Genomic DNA, 22,400 nt, shown 5'->3' on the forward strand with positions numbered 1-22,400 from the left:
AGAATAACGCCTAAGTCCTTTACCAAGGATTCACGTTTGAGGACATTTTGCAAGAGATGATAGTCGTACGTAATTATTGAGCATTTTCAGGAAAAATATATAACGGAACATTTGGAGGCGTTTAGTACCATCCTGTTATTGTGCAACATTTGGCGAATGTGTCAAACTGAGCTTGTAGAAAACGTGCATCTTCTAGTTTCTTTATAGGATGATATAGTTTGAGGTCACCAGCAAATGATAGTTTGAAACATTTCACGGAGAAGTTGAGATCATTGAGGTAGAGTAAAAATATGAACGGTTCTAAGTGACTTCCTTGAGGTACTCCAGAGCTAACAGTACCAGTCTTATTTTATTATGACCCAAGCTATCAAAAGCTCCACAATTATTTAAAATACCCGCTTTCTGGTTTCCTCAAATTATACGAGGGACTTTTGAGAACTTGAAAGTACAGAACAAGTTACGCATGAACTTTCTCGCTGCTTACGAGTACGGAATAATTCGAAAGTACAAAACAAGTTTCACGTGAACTCTTTCACTGCTGATCAATGTATTCTAGAAGTTTGTTCGATTCCCTCGCACAAACTTCCAACTGTGGATAATTACTTAACAAACGCGCTGTTTGATGGGGTACGATACGAGGTTGTTGACGAGTTCATATATCTTTGAACACTAGTGACATCCGAAAATGATATTAACCGCGATATAAAAAGGCGTATTGCAGCAGCTAATAGGGCTTAATACGGGCTCTGTAACCAACCGTAGCTTTCAGATACGCACGAAACTTGCTCTATAAAAGTCGTTGATACTACATATTGCCCTCTACGACCACGAGGCTGGTCGTTGAAGGAAACAGACATTCGAGTACTCGGCGTCTTTAGGAAAAAAATTCTGCGCTCAATACTTGGCGGTAAAGAAGAGAATGGATAATGACGCAAACACATGAATCACGAGCTGTACCAAGTATACAAACATGCGGATATTGTAAGGTTTATAAAACACGGAGTGGGCTGGACATATAGAACGAATGCCGGAAGTATGCCATTAAACTAAAGTAAGTATTTTACACTCAATGCAGAAACACTTTTGAAATAAATGTTTTCCAGCTCTTAAATTGATAGTTTTTACTCTCTGCAAAAAACTACCATAATATGAAAATGGAGAAAATTTCAAAAACGTAGGGGGGAGTCATTTATACCATGAAAGTATGTTCCAAGTTTTTGCAGGATCGTGTTCACGGACTTTGAGAAATCGGTTCTCAGAGAAACGCGTTTAATTTTTTTTCTCAAAAAGTAAGCAAAAAAATATTTACATCTAATTTAACTTGCACTGAATATTTTTGAAATGTTGAACTACAAGAAAATGTGAAAGAAATAATTTTCCGAAACCGTTTATCCCTAACTCACCTACCCCCCCCCCCCTTCTCTTAATATGAATCAATTATTTGTTCAATATAATCAATGATTCGTTTTAATGGGTGAACGTATGAAATATGTATAATGTATGAATGAAATAGTTCTTGTTCATCCGTTTTGTTTCACTCATCAGAGCATCAGTAGAGTTTTTACTGAACTGCAAATGCCACCTGAAATATTTAATAGAATTGGAGAAAAGCTTTAAATAAACATTTCTGCAAACTTCCAAATGTTTTCAAAATACGTAACCGTAACAAAATAATAATTTCAATAAATATACGAACATAAAATGGTTGCTAAACTCCGGAATGCAGAAATGTTTATTTGATTGAGTACATAAATTTCGAGAGACTAGCTCGTCTACTAGTAACCTTCAAATCAAAAGATACTGAAAACATGACGATTAGTGAATTGGTATTATAGAAACGTAACAATCAGTCATTTGAGTCAACGAAAATTCACAGTGCTAGCGAACTGTAGTGTTGATTGAAAACTACCCATCGATAGTGATATAAGATATTATCATCTCATTTGCAGAAACCTACATAAACAGCGTAACACAAACATGGTTATGAATTAGGGTTATTGTTCTAACCTATACCATAAATAAAATACATCTACATTCCCCAGTGTGATAGTAATGTAATTAGTCCGTGACATCACAAGCGACGCCTGGTGAAAAATGGGTGCGAAATGCTTCAAAAGTGTACATATAAGGAGGCCTGCAGATTTCACACAACCAGAGCCGTCGAGCGGGGAGGGGGAAAATGAGAAATCCTCCCGAGCCCGGGAATTCGAAGATCCAAAATTGTTTTTTTCATTCTTTATTTTGTTAAAATTCTGTATTATAAAATTTCTTGGTACAATGATATTCTCACGATCACAATGTTTTTTATTTCTCATTTTTAGGGGCCCGTAATATTACATTTCCCCCCATCCAAATTTTCTCTTGGCGGCCCTGCAAACAACCACAGTAGCTATTGGAAAAAGGTACACCCGTTTCTCACTAGAAGCGTACAGTGAGAAATCTAGGTTTACTACGACGACACGACCTGCCACTCGTCTATCGAAACTGTATCGCAAATTTGACTACCCCTCAGTAACTGGTAATGTCAAAATGAAATCGTTGGAAAAACTATTGAAACTGGCAACACAAGATGATGATTTATTGATTTTGAATAACAGTTATCATCACCTTGGTTGCTGCATATTGAAAACTTGAGAAATGTAAACAAATACAAACTGCCTCGAAGGGAAGATCCTTTTTTCGCGATTAGTTGCAAGTTCTCCGTTTTCATCACCTGTTAGAGCCATAGATCGATCAGTTTAATCAGATAGAGGCTTTCGTGAGCGCTGGCTGGGGCTCGAACATGCGAAAAATGGCTTTTGAAACCAGCGCTATCAGGTTGCCGTATATGGCCAAGATTTATTGTATTGGATACTTTCATTGTGTTGTCGGTATTAGGTAACGATGTAACGACTTAGATTTATCAACACAATCTGCTTTGTTAATGAGTTTTAGAAGGTGGTGAAGTTTGAAGTCATCTGTCCAATAATCAAAATTTAAATAAATGATAAAGCGGAGTAAAATCGGTATATCAATACCAAATCGTTCTCCCCTCGTTATCAAAAAGCGTACATGTTGTGAGACAACACGCCGTCATATTTTGGAAATTCGAGTTACTCTTCTACTTCTACTCTCAGTGATTTTTAGGCCTTCGTAAAGTGCGTGTGATGTTCATCTTTTAGAAATGGTTCAAGTCTCCAGTCATGGTTAACGTACAACTTTCACAACCAAACGATCTAGATTATAAATTCTTTTCTTCATACTACTTCGTTTTTTTCTGTTGAAATATTTTTTCTCTGGCGCCAATAGCATTTTTCATCAATTTATTGTCCATAAATTGTGTATTTCTTCAGAATAATTAGTGAGTTTTTATAAAATTTTGCGCTGATGAAAAAAAAATTAATAGAAATTTATAGAACCTCTTCAAATGGTTTGTTTATTTATTGTGGGGCTCCTAGGTAACTACTTCGTAGCAGCTTGAACAGTGTTGCTCAAGAACATTATTTTTATCATTATCAAGGAGTCGCAATATTTCTGGTAACTGACGGTAAATCGCTCACGATCACTATTTATTCTGATTGTTCTTCGGAGTGTCTGGTCGTGTCGTCGGTTACTATAGTTAAGCCTATACTGAATATAGTGCACTTCTGTTGCAAATGCCAGTTTTTTTTATCAAATATTCTATTCTAACGAGCATGATAAATTGAACAATATTTCTTCAATGTAACAGTTTTCCTAATCAATTTGAACATGTAAAATGTATTTTTCCACTTATTTGTTTAAATAATTTTTCCACTTATTTATTTAAACTAACACTATATATCTGCAAAACTGCTACTTCACGTAGAATAACAACAAATTTTTTTTCTATATGATGGTAACACCTAATTTTCACACTATTTTGCAAGAGAAAAGACAACAACAAACCGTTTCAGCAAACTGAACGAATATTCCGTTCAGTATGTCGTTCAACAAGCGCTCAACGACCAACAAAATAGAACCGCCTGCAGAGAGGGATCACAGCGCGACCACTGGGTCGATATCACATTCCATCGGTTCGATAATTGGACCGGTGCGGCCGGACAAAATTTACTGGGCTAAATCTTCCGACCGTTCTGTTTTGATCAGTGTGTACCCAGCTGACGACCCAAGCTATTTTGACACTTCATTGAATTATTTTCCGATGCGATGTGATTGCTCTCGCAGTCTCTCTGCAACTTTTCTCTTGATGGTCCCCGGTCGACCAACAGTGTTCGTTTATCGTTCAGCGGGTGTTAGTGGTTTTGCCAATTCGGTTGAATTCGCGACATAATTATTGTTATGCCTCGCGTTTTGATATTAAACTTTGTGTAGTTTCTTTTTCATGAATTAAAAGTTTCAATTCTCATGAAACTAAACATGAGTTTATCGTTAGCAAAGCAAAATCCCGGTGCTACATTCCGATGCGGAACTTGACCTTCTGTTTCGACTGGCTTTGCAGCCCATTCTCAGTGTACAAGATAACTACATGGCTAGGTGTTACGATACCTACTGACTGTATCTAGCGTTTATCTTTATGAAGTTTAATAGTGAATCTCAGAAAGAATATCAAGTGATTAAAATCTCAAATAATATAGTGGTAATCTTCATCCATTGTGAGCTATGTAAAAATTTGATAAAGTGAAATTTGAAAAAGTACAAAAAGGCTAACAAAGTGAGTGAGCAAAAATTTAGCAATAACATTTTTTATTTTACATTGATAGGATTCATGATTCCAATTTAAGTTTAGTAAAAATAATATCCGACCTCGTGCTTGCATGCCGATTAATTCTTCAGCCAGCATCCTTGATTTGGTATGAGAAAAATCTCGACCTGCTGGTTTCGGGAGCTCCAGCCACTGCGTTATTACAGTGTAGACATTGTTTACTTTATTTATTGCTCACCTATCGTTTGTGGAATGCGACTGGTTAGCATTCACCCAACCGAAAAGAAAATTGGAAAGTGATTCGCTATATTCGGCAGGTGGTGCCTATTGGTCGGTCATGGGTGATTTTTGGGTGCGTCAGCAAGATGTTTACCGTCACTGTGATTAAACTAGAAGATTACCCAGATCTGGTTTATTATTTGGAATTTGGTAGAGCTACAGGAAAATTTCGTTCAAGGATCTTGACATTGAATATTTAAGATCAGTCGAATTAAATTGGCGTATACGAGCTATCACTATAAGATGCATTTTTCATGTTTCAGCATAATTGGGATATTGCGTTTGGATCTGTTTCTTTAATGAAGCTATTGTTACTGGAGCTGATTTTTATTGCACAATAATATATTATGCAAACCTCTAATCTGCATTTAAGGCTATTAAAATTTGTGATTTTTTTATTGAAACACTAGTTTGTGTACGAAAGAACAAACAAACATTATTCTAGTTATAATACACCTAACTGTCTCATAAGCTCACCACCCAAAATTGATATGTTAACAAAAGTCTCTTTTTATGAGTTGCTTTTATACCTACAAAATTGTCAAACATCATTTCGAACATTTATTTTGAGCTCTAAATATAGCAACAAGATTGAATATTTGTGTTCGTGTGTGTGTTTAACCAATCTCAAACCCTTCTGTCTAGTAGATGGCTATAGAAAAAAAAAAGTTTCCTTGTGTCTTGTTTGTACAAGCAAATAACTTTAGTCCAGGACTAAGGGAGATGTTAACAATATCTTGGATTTTGATGACCCATTTCGTATGAAAAGCAAATCGTGTACCGAGGACGCCGTTCGATCGGCCAGCCCCGCCTTAATGCAATGTTTGCTTCAAATGGATTTAAACATATCAGAAAGACTTTCATTCCCCTGCCAATGTGCACACAATCGATGCATTTTGAGTTTACGTTAGTTTAGTTTTGTATAAGCAAAGAACATTTTCTGATCGTACCAATACTCCTGTTTGCATTCAATGTCCTATTTCTCACCAATCGTCCTCCAAACCTTCAGCCTACGGAGCCAACCAATTACACTCTTGGATCATAGTATGACGTTGCAGACATCTGAATAATTTCGTTATGGACGGTCCTACATAAAACACTAATACTAAGTATAGAAAGATTTTTTATATCCAAACAGATACTCTTACCCATAAGACGTATTTTGCTTTATAGTGTGACGGTAGCTCGATTCATCTCAGCTCCAGTAGTAATTTTTTTTTTCATAACTAAGTTTATTTCATAGGCAATATACATGAGTCTTTGCTCACCGTGGCATGCACAATACTTCAGGAATCAGAACAAATTGGCTCAAATGGCACGTTCCCCTTGATGTGTGCATGGCATGTTTACTCCTTCTGATCAACATTGACCCGGCCTGAATAAAAATAAAACAAATTTCTTTTAGATTTTAGTACATTTCTTTATAATCGCCCCTCAAAATAGGCTCCTTTCGAACCAATACAGGCATTCCAGCGGTCAATCCAATTTTTCATACACTTGCCATAGGCCTCGGCCGGGATGGCATTCAGTTTCTTCAGTGAATCACTTGTTGAATCCTCGATCGAGTCATGGCGGGTTCCCCGGAGTGGATATTTTAGTTTTGAAAATATTGAAAAATCACAGAGAGCCAAATCTGGTGAATACGGTGGCTGAGCGATGACTTTCACTTCGTGTTTAGCCAAAAATTCAGTTACAATCATGGCGGAATTCGAAAGCGCGTTTAGTTCTTTCGGTACGAACTTGGCATCGACGCGTTCCATACCCAAAACGTCAAAGAAAGTTGTACCAACCTAAGAAAAAAGGCCTTCTTTGCCACTTTCCTCACCAGGAAACTGTATCTTGTTTGTTTGCTTAAAACTGCATCTCGCTGACAACAGTCTCCTGGCTTCTTCTTGAGTTAGCACTTGACAGATGAAAAATTCTATCCTACCTGAGTTCGATTTCCAACCCAGTACATAGGGCCCGAAGAGACGAATGACCTCATGGTTGAAACCCCCCATTGGTTATTTCGATGCAACCACCCACTGTTGAACCTCCTGTACGAGCCGTAGCTAGTAATGTCCGGTCTCTGAACTACCGAAAGATCGATTTTTCAGCGTTGACAAGTTATTTACTCTTGCAGAAATGCTTAAAACGGTCATTGATGTCCCCCCTTTGGAAACCGAAAACGGGTTTTCAAATCTAGAGGAACCAGAGGACTCTGACTCTGACGAAAATAGTGAAGGTAATTCGTTTATCACTACCCAAGGGTCAGTTAAGAAAAAGAAGTCTTCCTCCAAATTACCAAAAAAGACACCTAAAATTTCATCTTCAAAAAAAGATCCCCGTGTTAAACAAAAAAAGTCAAAACCAAAGACTGTGCCTCCTGGTTTGTCAAATTCACAAACCAATCCAGGATCTAGTACAGAAAAAGATAATAATCCAGTGGGCTCCATTTCACAGCCACCAACAGGATTACTGAAGTTTTCGGAAATTGTTGAATGGATTTTCTCAGCATTCAATATATCTGAACCCTTAAAGACCCTCATAATGGCATTCCTTCCAATAGCTAGAACCTTTTTGAAGCAGTTATCAGCTCAATGGCCAATTGTCTCAGGTTTTGTATCTTTTGATGGATAATTTATCACCCGTCGCAAATGATACAATCACTGTCCTGCAGTGGAATTGTCGAAGCATCATGCCAAAACTTGATTCATTTAAAATATTATTGCATAGTCAAAAATGTGATGTATTTGCTTTATGCGAAACATGGCTTACTTCAAACATAGCTTTAAATTTTAATGATTTTAACATTATACGTCTCGATAGAGACTCTCCGTATGGTGGAGTGCTTTTGGGAATTAAGAAATGCTATTCCTTTTATAGATTAAACATCCCTTCAACTTCTAGTATAGAAGTTGTTGCTTGCCAAATAAACATTAAAGGCAAAGATATTTGCATAGCTTCGGTTTATATTCCTCCAAAAGCACAAGTTGGACAGCAACAGCTTAATGAAATGGTTGAAGCCCTTCCTGCACCACGATTGATTCTGGGGGATTTAAATTCGCACGGAATGATGTGGGGTTCCGTTTACAATGATAGCAGATCATCTTTAATACAAAACATTTGTGACAATTTTAGCATGACGGTATTAAATATGGGTAGCATGACACGGATCCCAAGACCTCCGGCACGCCCAAGTGCATTAGATCTATCTCTTTGCTCAACATCAATTCGACTAGATTGCACCTGGAAAATACTGCCTGATTTACACGGTAGCGATCATTTACCAATCATCATCTCAATTAGCAGTAGCAATTGCATTGCTACTTCCGCTAGTATTCCATATGATTTGACAAAAAATATCGACTGGATTAAATACCAAAGTAGTATCTCTAGTATTTTGAATTCAATGGAAGAGCTCCCTCCACTTGAAGAATATGACTTCCTCATTTGTTCGATTCTGGAGGCAGCAGAACAATCCCAAACTAAACGCTTTCCTGGGCCAACGACTAACAGAAGGCCTCCCAACCCCTGGTGGGACAAAGAGTGCTCAGAGGCTAAACTCGCAAAACAAAATGCTTGCAAGACGTTTCTAAAACGGGGAGGAGGAACTCCTCAGAATTTTGAAAAACTTATGGTTTTAGAAACCAAGTACAAGAGCATACTTCGAGCCAAAAAATGTAGCTATTGGAGACATTTTGTCGAAGGTTTGTCAAGAGATACCTCAATGAGCACTCTTTGGAACACGGCCAGACGAATGAGGAATCGTAACGTGGGCAATGAGAGTGATGAATACTCGAACCGATGGATATTTGACTTTGCTAGGAAAGTTTGCCCAGATTCTGTTCCTACGCAGAGCATTATACGGGAATCTCCTCCAAATAATGGTTTTATTAATAACCCATTTTCAATGATGGAATTTTCTATAGCACTCTTGTCTTGTAACAATAACGCTCCAGGGTTGGACAGAATTAAATTCAACTTGGTGAAGAATCTGCCCAACCTCGCAAAAAGACGTTTGTTGGAATTGTTCAACAAGTTTCTTGAGCAAAATATTGTTCCACCTGACTGGAGACAAGTGAAAGTTATCGCCATTCAAAAACCGGGGAAACCAGCTTCCAATCACAACTCATATAGACCCATTGCGATGTTGTCCTGCATCAGAAAATTGTTCGAAAAAATTTTTCTACGACGTCTCGACACTTGGGTCGAGACGAACGGTTTGTTGTCAGATACTCAGTTTGGCTTCCGTAGAAATAAAGGGACGAATGATTGCCTTGCATTACTTTCGTCTGACATCCAAATTGCCTTCGCTCAAAAGCAACAAATGGCATCTGTATTTTTAGACATTAAAGGAGCATTTGATTCAGTTTCCATTGATGTTCTTTCAGACAAGCTTCACCAAAATGGACTCCCAGCGGTTATAAATAATTATTTGCACAACCTTTTGTCAGAGAAACACATGCATTTTTCACATGGCGATTTGGCAACACTCAGAAATAGTTACATGGGTCTCCCGCAAGGCTCATGCCTCAGTCCGCTCCTCTATAATTTTTACGTAAATGACATTGACAGCTGTCTAGTAACCCCATGTACACTAAGACAATTGGCAGATGATGGCGTGGTTTCAGTTACTGGACCCAAAGCTATTGATCTGCATAAACCATTGCAAGATACCTTAGATAACTTGTCCGATTGGGCTGTTCATCTTGGTATCGAATTCTCTGCGGAGAAAACAGAGTTAGTCGTCTTTTCAAGAAAACATGATCCCGCGCAGCTTCAGCTCCATATGATGGGAAGAATGATCCAACAGGTTTTAACTTTTAAATACCTCGGGGTGTGGTTCGATTCCAAATGCACGTGGGGAGGACACATTAGGTTTCTGATAACAAAATGCCAACAAAGAGTAAATTTTCTTCGAACAATAACAGGATCTTGGTGGGGTGCTCATCCGGAAGATCTAATAAAATTGTATCAGACAACGATACTTTCAGTGATGGAATATGGATGCGTTTGCTTTCGTTCCGCTGCAAACTCTCATATTATCAAACTGGAGCGAATTCAGTATCGTTGTTTGCGAATTGCTTTAGGGTGCATGCATTCGACACATACAATGAGTCTTGAAGTTCTGGCGGGAGTTCTTCCATTAAAAGATCGATTTTGGGAGCTTTCATCACGCCTGCTAATAAGATGTGAGGTGCTGAATCCCATGGTAATTAATAATTTCGAACGACTAGTCGAGCTTCGATCTCAAACAAAATTCATGACAGTATATTTTAACCATATGTCACAGGAAATCAACCCTTCAAGATATATTTCTATCCGTGTCAGCATCCTAAGTGCCCCTGACTCAACTTTATTTTTCGATACATCCATGCAGCATGAAGTGCGTGGAATCCCGGATCATCTACGTTCGACGGAAATCCCAAAAATATTTTCAAGTAAGTTCAGGCATATTGACTCTGAGAAAATGTTTTACACGGACGGATCGCGAATTGAAGAAGCGACAGGGTTTGGTATGTTCAACAATAATGTTTCGGCCTCATTTAGGCTTCAAGAACCTGCATCTGTTTATATAGCAGAGCTAGCAGCAGTTCATTATAGTTTGAGTGTAATCGTCACATTAATTCCAAACCATTATTTCCTCTTCACAGATAGTCTGAGTGCAATTGAAGCCATTCGCTCAAACATGACTGGCAAGACTGAACCGTTTTTCCTGGGCAAAATAAAACAGTGCCTGAACGACATATTGAACAATAATTATCTAATCACTATAGTCTGGGTCCCGGCTCATTGCTCCATTCCTGGCAATGAAAGAGCCGATATTTTAGCCAAATGTGGTGCTATTGAGGGTGAAATTTATGAGAGACCAATTGCTTTCAACGAATTCTATAGCTCGTCTCGCCAAAGAACACTTGCCAGCTGGCAAGCTTCTTGGGATAAAGATGATCTGGGTCGGTGGATGCACTCAATTATTCCGAAAATATCGACAAAGGCATGGTTCAGGGGACTGGATGTGAGTAGAGATTTCATTCGTGTGATGTCCAGACTCATGTCCAATCACTACACGTTAGATGCACATCTCCTTCGAATTGGGCTCTCCGAGACTAATCATTGTGCTTGTGGCGAAGGTTATCGAGATATTGATCATGTCGTTTGGACATGCGTGGAGTATCGTGATGTCAGATCTCAACTAATAAATTCTTTGCGTACCCAAGGTAGACTATCCAATATCCCAGTTCGAGACATTCTTGCTTGTCGTGACCTTTCATACATGAAACTTATTTATCATTTCATAAAGAAAACTGGAGTTTCAATTTAATAAAGGCCCCTTTCAAGACTTAGTTCTGATCCCAGCTGCGTCCATGAGTTCAACCAATAGCTAAATTAGAATAAAAATAATGTAATGATACAAACAAACTCGAAACAGTTTATGAAATTATTAACAAAATGTCTGAAAATAACAGCTTATTTTATAATTTATAGAAGTTAATCGTTTGGTTCAAATAATATTTCCGAGTAGATTTCATAATTAATGACGAGTTACCTAAGATGATATTTAAGTAATAAGAGAAATGTTTTAATAAATGCAAAACGTTGTGACTATGTTAGAATTAAATTAGGATAAGAATATTATGTAAAAGTGATGCTACGGCGAAGAAAAACTTATGTAAACTGCCTTAAGAAATAAACGTATTTATGAAAAAAAAAGTTATTTACTCCATCTTGATTGGCAAACATTGTTTGGACCATCTGATATTGACACAATGACATTTCAATTTTGTAATGTAATACAAGACTGGCTTGCTGCAAATCTTCCCGTTACACGTAGACCGATTTCCCCACCTTGGAGTACACCACTACTGCGTTCTTTGCGCCGAAAACGAAATGCCTGTCAGCGTAAACTTTGCCGTAGACGTTCGACTGTCACTGCTCACGATTTCCATGCCGCTAGCATTGTATATCGGAATCTTAATGCTGCCTTATATAGGTCTTATGTTCTTCGAGTTCAGCTGCTTTATCGGTACCATTATCTCAAATCTTCAACCAATCGTTTAATGAGGCAAAGTTTCCCGATATTTGGAAACAATCCTACATGTTTCCTGTGTTTAAAAATGGAGATAGACGGAATGTCCAACAGTATCGTGGAATTACGAATCTTTCGGCAGGAAGTAAAATATTTGAAATCATCGTCAATCAATTTATTCTCCGTCGTATCGCTAGCTACATTTCAACTGATCAGCATGGATTTATGCCAGGCCGTTCTGTTTTAACGAATTTACTGCAATTTACGTCAACATGTATCGACCAAATGGGGAATAAATTACAGGTGGATGTTATATACACTGACCTGAAAGCAGCCTTCGATCGTATCTACCATGAAGTTCTTCTTCGCAAATTCAGTCTGCTCGGAGCCACACACAAGCTAACTACTTGGCTACGGTCTTACCTAACCCACAGAATCATTCGTGTAAAACTGGGTTCTTGCGAATCGTCCGCATTTACCAATGGATCAGGAGTACCACAGGGTAGTAATCTGGGTCCCCTGCTTATCATACTCTTTTTTAATGATGTAGCTTCCGTTTGGGGTACTGGATGTAAACTAATATTTGCTAACGATCTCAAACTCTATTTAGCAGTGAATTCGACCGAAGAATGCGTTCGATTGCAAACACTATTGAAAAGCTTCGTGGATTGGTGTCGAACAAATCAGCTGACCATTAGCATCGCTAAATGCGCCGTAATGACTTTTCATAGAAAGAGGTATACCGGTGATGGTATACCGTTACGTAGAGTCAATGAAATCAGTGATCTTGGCATTATATTGGACCACAAACTGAGCTTTAGCTCCCACATGGCTCATATGACTATAACTAAAAAAGCGAATCGACAACTGGGATTCATATCTAAAATATCCCGTGACTTTACGAATCCATGTTGCTTAAAATTTCTTTATTGCTCCTTAGTTCGGCCAATTCTTGAGTTTTCATCGCCAGTTTGGAATCCGTATTAGTTAACTTGGTGCCTAAAACTAGAAAGAGTTCAGAAATGATTCATACGATTAGCTCTCAGGAATCTACCTTGGCGTGACCCGCAGAACCTACCGCCATATCAAGATCGTTGTCAGCTATTAAATCTTGAATCATTGGAACGTCGTCGTCGTATTCAACACGCCTTAACAGTTGCGAAAATTCTAAATGGTGAAATTGATGCACCTGAACTACTATCCCGTTTGAATCTTCGAGCCACTAGAAGAACCCGCAATGTGTCGTTATTATCAACGAGGTTTCTTCGGACGAGCTATGGATATCACGAACCAGTCTCTTCAATGATACGTACTTTTTCACGAGCAGAGTGTACCCTCGAGTTTGGCGACTCATCAAAAAAATTTGCATCCTCTATACGAAGACTACAATTACTGTGATATTTATGTATACTATTTATTGGTGTTTGTTTGATTAACGATGTTTGTATAGTTTTATTTATTAACAACGACAATTTTGTATGTATTATGTGTAAATTTTAGTGTATTGGAAAAGATAGTGGTTTTATGCCTCTTTGAGAATAGTGCCATTGAAATGTTTTGGTACACTCAAACGGGCTTTTCCCCACTCATTTAGACTGTAATGTCCGATGATAATAAATAAATAAATAACCCCTTTACATCCGGAAAAAAGGCTGAAATTTGACATTTTTGCCTCAGTTTTCCCTATTTACCGACACCAGCTGTGGACTACATACGAGAAGGAACTCCATCCTGCTGAAAAAACGTAATAATTCTTTGATCTGAATGGCTTGCCTCGGAGATTGTTTCTGGTGTTTTCGGGAATGTCCTTGGACTTTGAGACCTTCTGCAGAACTAATCAGCTGTTTTTCAAAGAAGGACGAATCTTACAAAAGTAAACAAATCGAGTTTCTCTCTCCTACGAATAAATGTTTCAAAATCCTACAATTTTACCTACAAATTCGGATTTTACGAAAGTTTCGATCTTAGTCATACAAAGAACTATAAACGGCGAAACTGTCATTCCTTTTGTTTATGAAAGTTTCGTCCTCCGTGTTCCATGGCTACCAAACAGGGCGATACTTCAATTGCTGGAAAGGATAGACTATACTGTTTATTTTCGTTGTTTCAGATGGTTTTCGCACTTTTTACTACTGGAAATAGTAAATGAGACGATAAGATTACCCGCAGATTTGTCTTAGCCAGCCAATTTCACGAAAAACGCGCGAGCGAGGATGTAACTTCATAATACACACAGAGAGCATAGAAGTAAACAAATCGAAAAAGGGTGAAACTCTTTTTATGTTGATTTATTCAGAAGATATAGAGGAAAAGTATACAAAATTGCATACCTTCCTTAGGTAAACCAACAGTTCATTGATTTATTGAAAAATGATCCGATAATATACGATAATTTTTTAATAAAAATTGAAACAAGAGTCGAAACAAGTTTTTCTCCAGTTGCTGTCAATGTTATATTCGCCCTTCTTTGCAAAACAGCTGAAACAAGTTTCAATTTCAAGAGACTGTCCAGCAAACCGCGATAGTAGGAGAGATGCTCTTTCAAACCTTTTTTTCTTGGAAGATATCGAGACTTCGAGAGCTTCACATATTTAGAGAGAGTTCCGCATCCCAAGTTCGGTGTGATTTTAAGGAATAATTATTTTACGTACACAGCGTTGTGGTTTTTTTTTATATGTTTTCGTCCCCTGGAAGTCCTAATCACATGTTCTGTCCTAGCTGCACGTCTTCGGTAGGATCTAACGATTAATGTACGATTCAGACGGTCCGTCTAAATCGGTCACCGTCACCGGAACATGAGGTTCCGTCAAAATTAGTATAAAGTACGATTCAGATGGTCCGTCACCGTCAACCTTCGTCACCGTCACCGTCAAAATTAGTTGAATGCATTCTTATGGAGACATTCACACGTAACGTCACCGTCACGGAACGTTTTGACGGACGGAACGTGTGAACGCTCCGGTAAAGAAAGTATCAACATAATTTTAACGGACGCTGACGTTTCGGTTGACGGTGACGTAAGGAGACGGACTGTCTGAATCATACATAATACTTTCTTTACCGGAACGTTCACACGTTCCGTCCGTCAATACGTTCCATGACGGTGACGTGACTGCTCCGGTAGAAAGTATTATGTACGATTCAGACGGTCCGTCGCCTTCCTTCTCCGTCACCGGAGCGTCAGCGTCTTTCTGTTATCATCACCGTACTAAACGCCATAATGATTGATAAAAGATAAACACGGATTGAATTAAATGGCTTAGTGGCGCGAATAAAGATAAGGTAGACAACGATTTACCGTACAGATTGGCTGAATGACAAAATCGGAATTCACGATTCTGTCCACGGGTTGGTTGAAACTGGTTACGAACAGATAACAGATATTCATGATAACGTGTGTTTGTAGCGCTCCAATCGTTGTAGCTGAAAAAATTTCTGTGATAGATAAAAGTACATTGCATACATCGTTCCGGAACGAAGTGGAAAGATTTGCAAGATGGATGCGCACATTCGAGTAGGAGACAGTATTGTTTTCAATGCATAACCAAATTAACATTCACAGATTTTTGAAAATTTGTTTTCGAACCTGGATATCTCTCTTGTGTCTGTGATATGAACTATACAAATTCTAAAATTGCATACATTTTTGAACATTTCTGTGGCTGGTGATCTTTAATCAATACCAAATTTTATAATGACGCAATCATTCACCTTCGAGATTTTCAATACTTTATCGGATTGCACAACCAACCGAAAATCTTTTTCTAAATAATGGCAGCAGGTTAAAACAGAGCTCTGTGTCTTGGTGCCATAATACCCACCCGAATATGCAGTGCGGTGCATCCTTCATAAGCACCCGTTTCGGTGCTCGTCTGGCACCCTTCCGGTGTGATGTTTGCTTTCAAAACTGCCGTAGTTTTCAAGTACAACGGAAATGGCGATATATGCAGAAATAGTTCAAGGTCGATAATGGATTCGATACATGGTTCCGCTAGTTTTGTTTTATCGAATCAAATGATAGTAGTCATGCAAAACCTTTGCTCCTGCAGTATTATTTCATGATAAATAGGAATACAGATGAAAATATGCACGCGAAAATGTCTCAATTTCTTTTCAAACTGTGGTGAAATCGATAATTATGTTCACCATAATAAAGAAGCTAAATGTTTTGGAATCGTACAACAAAGCAGAATACTCGAATTTCAAAGAAGTGTTAAGTGTTGACGAATTCAATTCAGTCGAATATTTTTTTTTTATTCAATAACATATACAGGGTGATTTTTTAAGAGCTTGAGAACTTTTTTAAACAATAAAACGCATAAAATTTGCAAAATCTCATCGGTTCTTTATTTTAAACGTTAGATTGGTACATGACATTTACTTTTTGAAGATAATTTCATTTAAATGTTGACCGCGGCTGCGTCTTAGGTGGTCCATTCGGAAAGTCCAATTTTGGGCAACTTTTTCGAGCATTTCGGCCGGAATAGCCCGAATTTCTTCGGAAATGTTGTCTTCCAAAGCTGGAATAGTTACTGGCTTATTTCTGTAGACTTTAGACTTGACGTAGCCCCACAAAAAATAGTCTAAAGGCGTCAAATCGCATGATCTTGGTGGCCAACTTACCGGTCCATTTCTTGAGATGAATTGTTCTCCGAAGTTTTCCCTCAAAATGGCCATAGAATCGCGAGCTGTGTGGCATGTAGCGCCATCTTGTTGAAACCACATGTCAACCAAGTTCAGTTCTTCCATTTTTGGCAACAAAAAGTTTGTTAGCATCGAACGATAGCGATCGCCATTCACTGTAACGTTGCGTCCAACAGCATCTTTGAAAAAATACGGTCCAATGATTCCACCAGCGTACAAACCACACCAAACAGTGCATTTTTCGGGATGCATGGGCAGTTCTTGAACGGCTTCTGGTTGCTCTTCACTCCAAATGCGGCAATTTTGCTTATTTACGTAGCCATTCAACCAGAAATGAGCCTCATCGCTGAACAAAATTTGTCGATAAAAAAGCGGATTTTCCGAATGGACCACCTAAGACGCAGCCGCGGTCAACATTTAAATGAAATTATCTTCAAAAAGTAAATGTCATGTACCAATCTAACGTTTAAAATAAAGAACCGATGAGATTTTGCAAATTTTATGCGTTTTATTGTTTAAAAAAGTTCTCAAGCTCTTAAAAAATCACCCTGTATTAAGGCACACTGCGTTAACATTCAGTCGAATATGTTACCTTGAATTCGTTCTAAAAAAAAAAATCTTTTCTAAACTAAACGTCTGCAAGAATCAGTAGAATTTCAATTCGCATTTTTTTTCTTGATATACTGTAAATCGATATATTGACGTTTGGCTATAAAGAGTGTCTAAAATATGATAAATCGAAGTAATTACGGTTGAATATCGATACTGAACAGTTTACGATTTTCACTGAAAACCGAAAATGACTGAAAGAAAGAAATAAAATTTTAAAACTACTGTTCCGCTTATGTCGTTGACTGGACAGTAGAGATGGGCAATCCGTTCACGAACAGTTCAAAAAAACTAGTTCTTCTGGAAAAATGAGTGAACAACAGTTCTTTGTTCAATGACGATAGTTCTATAATCTTTTCGAAAGAAATAAAAGTAATTGAATTCAACAAAAAAGTGTATTAATAAATGTATATTTCGAAACCGTCGTAGTTTCTAAGAATGCAGTAGAAATTGTACTCGTATATATTAACGACCTCTGGAAATACCTGCAAAAAAGTTATTGCATTTTTATTAAAGAATTTGTTACCAACGAAATATAATTATTTGCTCTCGTTCGGTTTTTGTCGAAACATTCGAAATTTCTAACGAATGAATGAACAGTTCAGGAGAACTAGTTCTTTCGGTTGAAATATCAAGTTTTGAACGGTTCCTAACGGGTGGCAACCAAAATTTTGGAATTTTTTCGAGGCCTGTATGCTCAACAACAAAATAACATAGTATACGGTACAACATTTTAAAAGCAAAAATGTTGCGGCTTCTACAGTTTAGAATATCCTAAGATGCCCAACTACTGCTCGTAAGAAATGTAGTGGAAGACCAACCAAAATTATGGACGCAAAAGGACTTATTTCTCTTTCTCGTGCCTTCAACAACAAGGACTCACTGAGTCAAAGGGATGCCGCAAAAAAGTTCAACTGTTCTCACCAGTACATCTGCAAAACATTGAAAAGACTCGGAATAAAGTACCGAAAGGAGACACGAGCCCCGGGATATACTGACGCAGAAATTTCAACGCTGAATTCCCAATGCCGCTGGTTGATTAAATATTTTTCCGGAAAAAGTTTTGTTTTGGACGACGAAAGTTACTTCCCTCTTTCGAAGACGCAGATTCCCGCAAATGATCGATACTATTCAACGGATAGTTCTACTGTACATCCGAACATAAAATATTAGTTTAAACATAAGTTTGAACAGAAAGTGATGCTGTACATTGTCATTTCAGAGAAAGACATTTCTAAGCCATAGTTCAAGCCATCTGGGTTGGCAATCAATCAAACACAATCGTTCCTGAATACCCATTCAATCCCATTTGTACCCAAAAACCACAACCCGATAAATCTACCTCGTTTATACCAATTTATTTGCAAGAAAGCCTATGATATGGCAAGGTATTTACAGCTGCGGATAAAAAACAGGTTTTAGTAACAAACAACGTTATGGATTTTCAAATGTGCATGAAGAACTGCCTGACAAAGCCTATTCTTCGGTACATCAAAGCTCACTACCTGTAAAGTTGTGGCCTGATTTTGACAAGCCGTCATTACAGCAGATAAGTTCTCGAAAAGGACATCAATCCACCAACTGTCCTCAATTCGTGAAATGCGTTCCTCGAATAAGTTTTCCTCACTGTGTTAGAGGAACCTTCCCTTATGAACATGAACTTAGTGAAGCACCTATCTCCGACGATAATGCAAATTGGTGAGAAAAATAGTTGTGGTGTCTTTGAATCTGTTGCTGTTTTTTTCGAGTACAAAACCCGGTGAATAATTTGTTGCCAGTTAGTTACCAACTGGTTACGGTGGTTTTGAATTTGTTGTTCTCTCTCTTTTCTCTAGTTCATATGAAGCTAACGAAACATATTTCCTAAATAAACTTAAAAAAATTGAAACTCAGCAATCTGTGACGGTAAATTCAAATTGAAACTTGTCTGGATGGACAACCAAGAGTTGTTGATAAAATTGGACTTCAGAATCAATTCCTGATTCGAGCTAAGATTGGATTCTCTCGAACTAAAAATTCACTTTGTTTAATTCTGTATAGTTATCTTGAAACATTTGAATACACTCTTATGCAATGATTTACCTGTTCTGTTTCGTTTAATGATAAAAATTGAACTAAATACATATTATTACCTCGATGACACGTTCATTGTGACATCTTAGTTGGACTATGAGTCGAACACATCATAACTTAGCTGATGAGAAAACGATCCGTGTTTATCCTGATATATAATACGATCTAATAATTTGAAAACGCGATGTTCGTTACCTCATGAAACCGACCTCAAAACGCCTAACTCCGCGATATTTTAATGATATAATATTTTCATTTAGAAGTGACATGCGTCAGGTATAGCTCAAATACTCAGGACGGTAGTCAATCGATTTAAAACCAACCGAATCTCCAATCGTACCTTGAAACGCGATATCAAGTACAACTATTTTATAAGAATATTCTATAAAATTGAAAATGAACACTTATTCATAATAGGCGTCTGAATTATAATTACCGAAACCATTGGTAAATTTCTAACCAAATGTTAGTTTTGATACTTGTATCGGTTTTTCTTCAATCTCTAGGCAGCTGGTTACCGAGAGTGGAATATGGAGTTATTTTAATTGAAAGTCAATTAGTTTTAAACTGAGGCTCCATGATACGGATAAAATAAGATGATAGTTAGCTTATTTGAATTTATATTTGATTAATTTCAAATGAACCGATTCTTCAGAAAAATTATCGCTCTAGTTTAGTGATCCTCGGTTTGTCTCACATTGAACCTTTATGCTCTGTAGCTACTCTCATCCTAATACTTTCAAGACAAATTTTGAGCTTGTGTTGCCCTAATCCTCTATCTACAAATAAAAATATCACCATCCAGAACTTAGAAACTTAGAATATGCCTTAGAAAAATAAATTCAGAATTTAAGTTTTTTCAGTCAGTAATTTTTGATTTTTCGGTTTTTAACGATATCAAACTACCTAGAGATTATGAGAGGAGAAAGAATATGAAAAATATAGAGCCATAGTACTCAAGGAAGAGCAAGGATGTGAAGATAAAGTGCGGAAAAGTGAGACGAGACAAGGGTCATTTAAGTAAGCAGAAGGCTTCTCGTATCTAAACTTTTACCGCACTCAGGCATCTCAGCGATACGAATCATCCGAGTCTTTGATATGTCAGGATATAAGACAAATGTCGTTCTGGTAGAAGGTAAAAGTTCAAATACGAGAAGCCTTCTGCTTACTTAAACGACCCTTTCCACGTCTCACTTTTCCGCGCTTTATCTTCACATCCTTGCATTTCCTTGAGTACTATGGCTCTATAGTTTTCATATTCTTTCTTCTCTCATAATCTCTAGTTAGTTTGATATCGTTAAAAACCGAAAAAGTCAGAATTTAATTTATTAAAGAAGCGTGTGAAATAGCGAAAGCTACAAACAACTAAGCGGAACACTTTCAATGAAAGCTCCGCTAACGAAACACATCATGACAATAAGCGATGAGAAACGCATATGAATTGAGCTCACCACAACTTCTGGGGTTGAAGAAGGAGAAGTAACATGAATAAAGAAAAATGATTTATCACGTTTAGACTATTCTTAAACGATCGAAATAATAGATAAGAAAAAATTCATTTGAAAAATTAAAAATACTTCAAAATACTTCGTTGAACGAAGTGATAGTTTAGTAAAAAAGACGGGTGGGTAATGTCAGGGACATAACTGGATGACATGAATATGAATAAAACTGACAAGCTTTTCCACATTTAGAAAAAAATTTCTTTAGTTCGAGCGAATTCTATACCTATCTATTTTTAAAAACCTTTTTTCATCCACCTAGTGGTGTAATAATGCCTTTCTCATATTACTTATATTTTCAAAAACATCACAAGAAGATTCTGTCAAGTTTCTATATTTGAAACTTGAACAAAATCAAAAACTTTCTTCGTTATAAACTACCAGCACCTTTTCAATTTGTAAACAGTTATGTCAAGTTAATAAAGATTTAAATGTGGCAACCCTGCACGCTATACAAAATTGCGGTGCGCTTTCTTCTTCTTCCGTACCAGTACGTATCGATGCGTACCAATTTAGCATCATTTTGTATGACAGTTTGCAAGTTTCGATACTCATTCCCCTATAATTTCGGAACCGGAAGTCAGATCTGGATGAAATTGCACAGTATCTTTTAAGACAATGAGAGCTTTAATTTTAGTCGTGATTTGTGAAAATCGGTTTAACCGTTGCTGAGAAATCGAAGTGAGTTCCGTTTTTGAAGTTTTTCTTCACTATTACCGGTGCGTTCGGAAGCGGAAACCGGGCACTAGTAGTCCCAAAGTAGATTTATATATCCATCAACTAACAAAGTCTGTCAACTATATGAATTAACCAGTAAATTTTATAAAAATGTGCACCTCGTTTCGCCATCGCTTGTGAAAAAATCCTCATGAAATTGAAAATTTTTACTAATCTCACTGTAATACCGGAACCGGAAGTCGGATCTGGACCAACTTTTTGAGGATTTTTTTAAGAATCTTAAAACCTTTTATTTGCATCTTAGTTTGTAAAAATTAGTTGAGAAATTTCCGAGACAATTGAATGCGCATTTTCTCATAGATTTGCAAATATTGCCTAGTAATTCCGGAACCGGAAGTCGGATAAAGATAAAATTCAAAAGCGATCTATGGGACAATAACCCCTTTCGTTTGAATCTAAGTTTGTGAAAATCGGTCACGCCATCTCTGAGAAAAGTGAGTGACATTTATTTTCATTTTTTGGTGCATATCACCCTGTAATTCCGGAACCGAAAGTCGGATCGGAATAAAATTCAATAGCGATCTATGGGACCATAAGACCTTTCATTTGAATCGGAGTTTATGAATATCGGTTCAGCCATCTCTGAGAAAATCGAGTGACATTATTTGTGACATACACACATAAATACATACATACACACAGATATTTGCTTAGTTCGTCGAGCTGAGTCGAATGGTATATGACATTTGGCCCTCCAGGCCTCGGTTCAAAAGCCGGTTTTCACAGTGATTGTATAGCCTTTCTATATGAGAAAGGAAAAAAGGTAATCAAACATAATACAAATAAATTTATGCCGAATCTTACCAACAATTTGGAATAATTTCATTTTTCATGATATTGTGAGTAAAATGTCGGCGACAACTGACGTATAACATGTAAAAAA

General features: G+C 37.4%; 1 protein-coding gene across 1 annotated transcript in view; it reads left to right on the forward strand.

Annotated features, from left to right (window-relative positions):
• Window positions 1–4,242: 4,242 nt before the first annotated feature.
• The window catches only part of LOC131438495 (lactosylceramide 1,3-N-acetyl-beta-D-glucosaminyltransferase A-like), a 105,822-nt gene continuing 87,664 nt past the window's right edge, over window positions 4,243–22,400 (forward strand). Inside the window, exon 1 of the mRNA XM_058608572.1 lies at window positions 4,243–4,672. The gene's annotated coding sequence lies outside the window, so the exon portion shown is untranslated. The remainder of the gene's footprint in view (window positions 4,673–22,400) is intronic.

Source organism: Malaya genurostris, chromosome 3 (genome assembly GCF_030247185.1).
Source record: "Malaya genurostris strain Urasoe2022 chromosome 3, Malgen_1.1, whole genome shotgun sequence".
Classification (NCBI taxonomy): domain Eukaryota; kingdom Metazoa; phylum Arthropoda; class Insecta; order Diptera; family Culicidae; genus Malaya; species Malaya genurostris.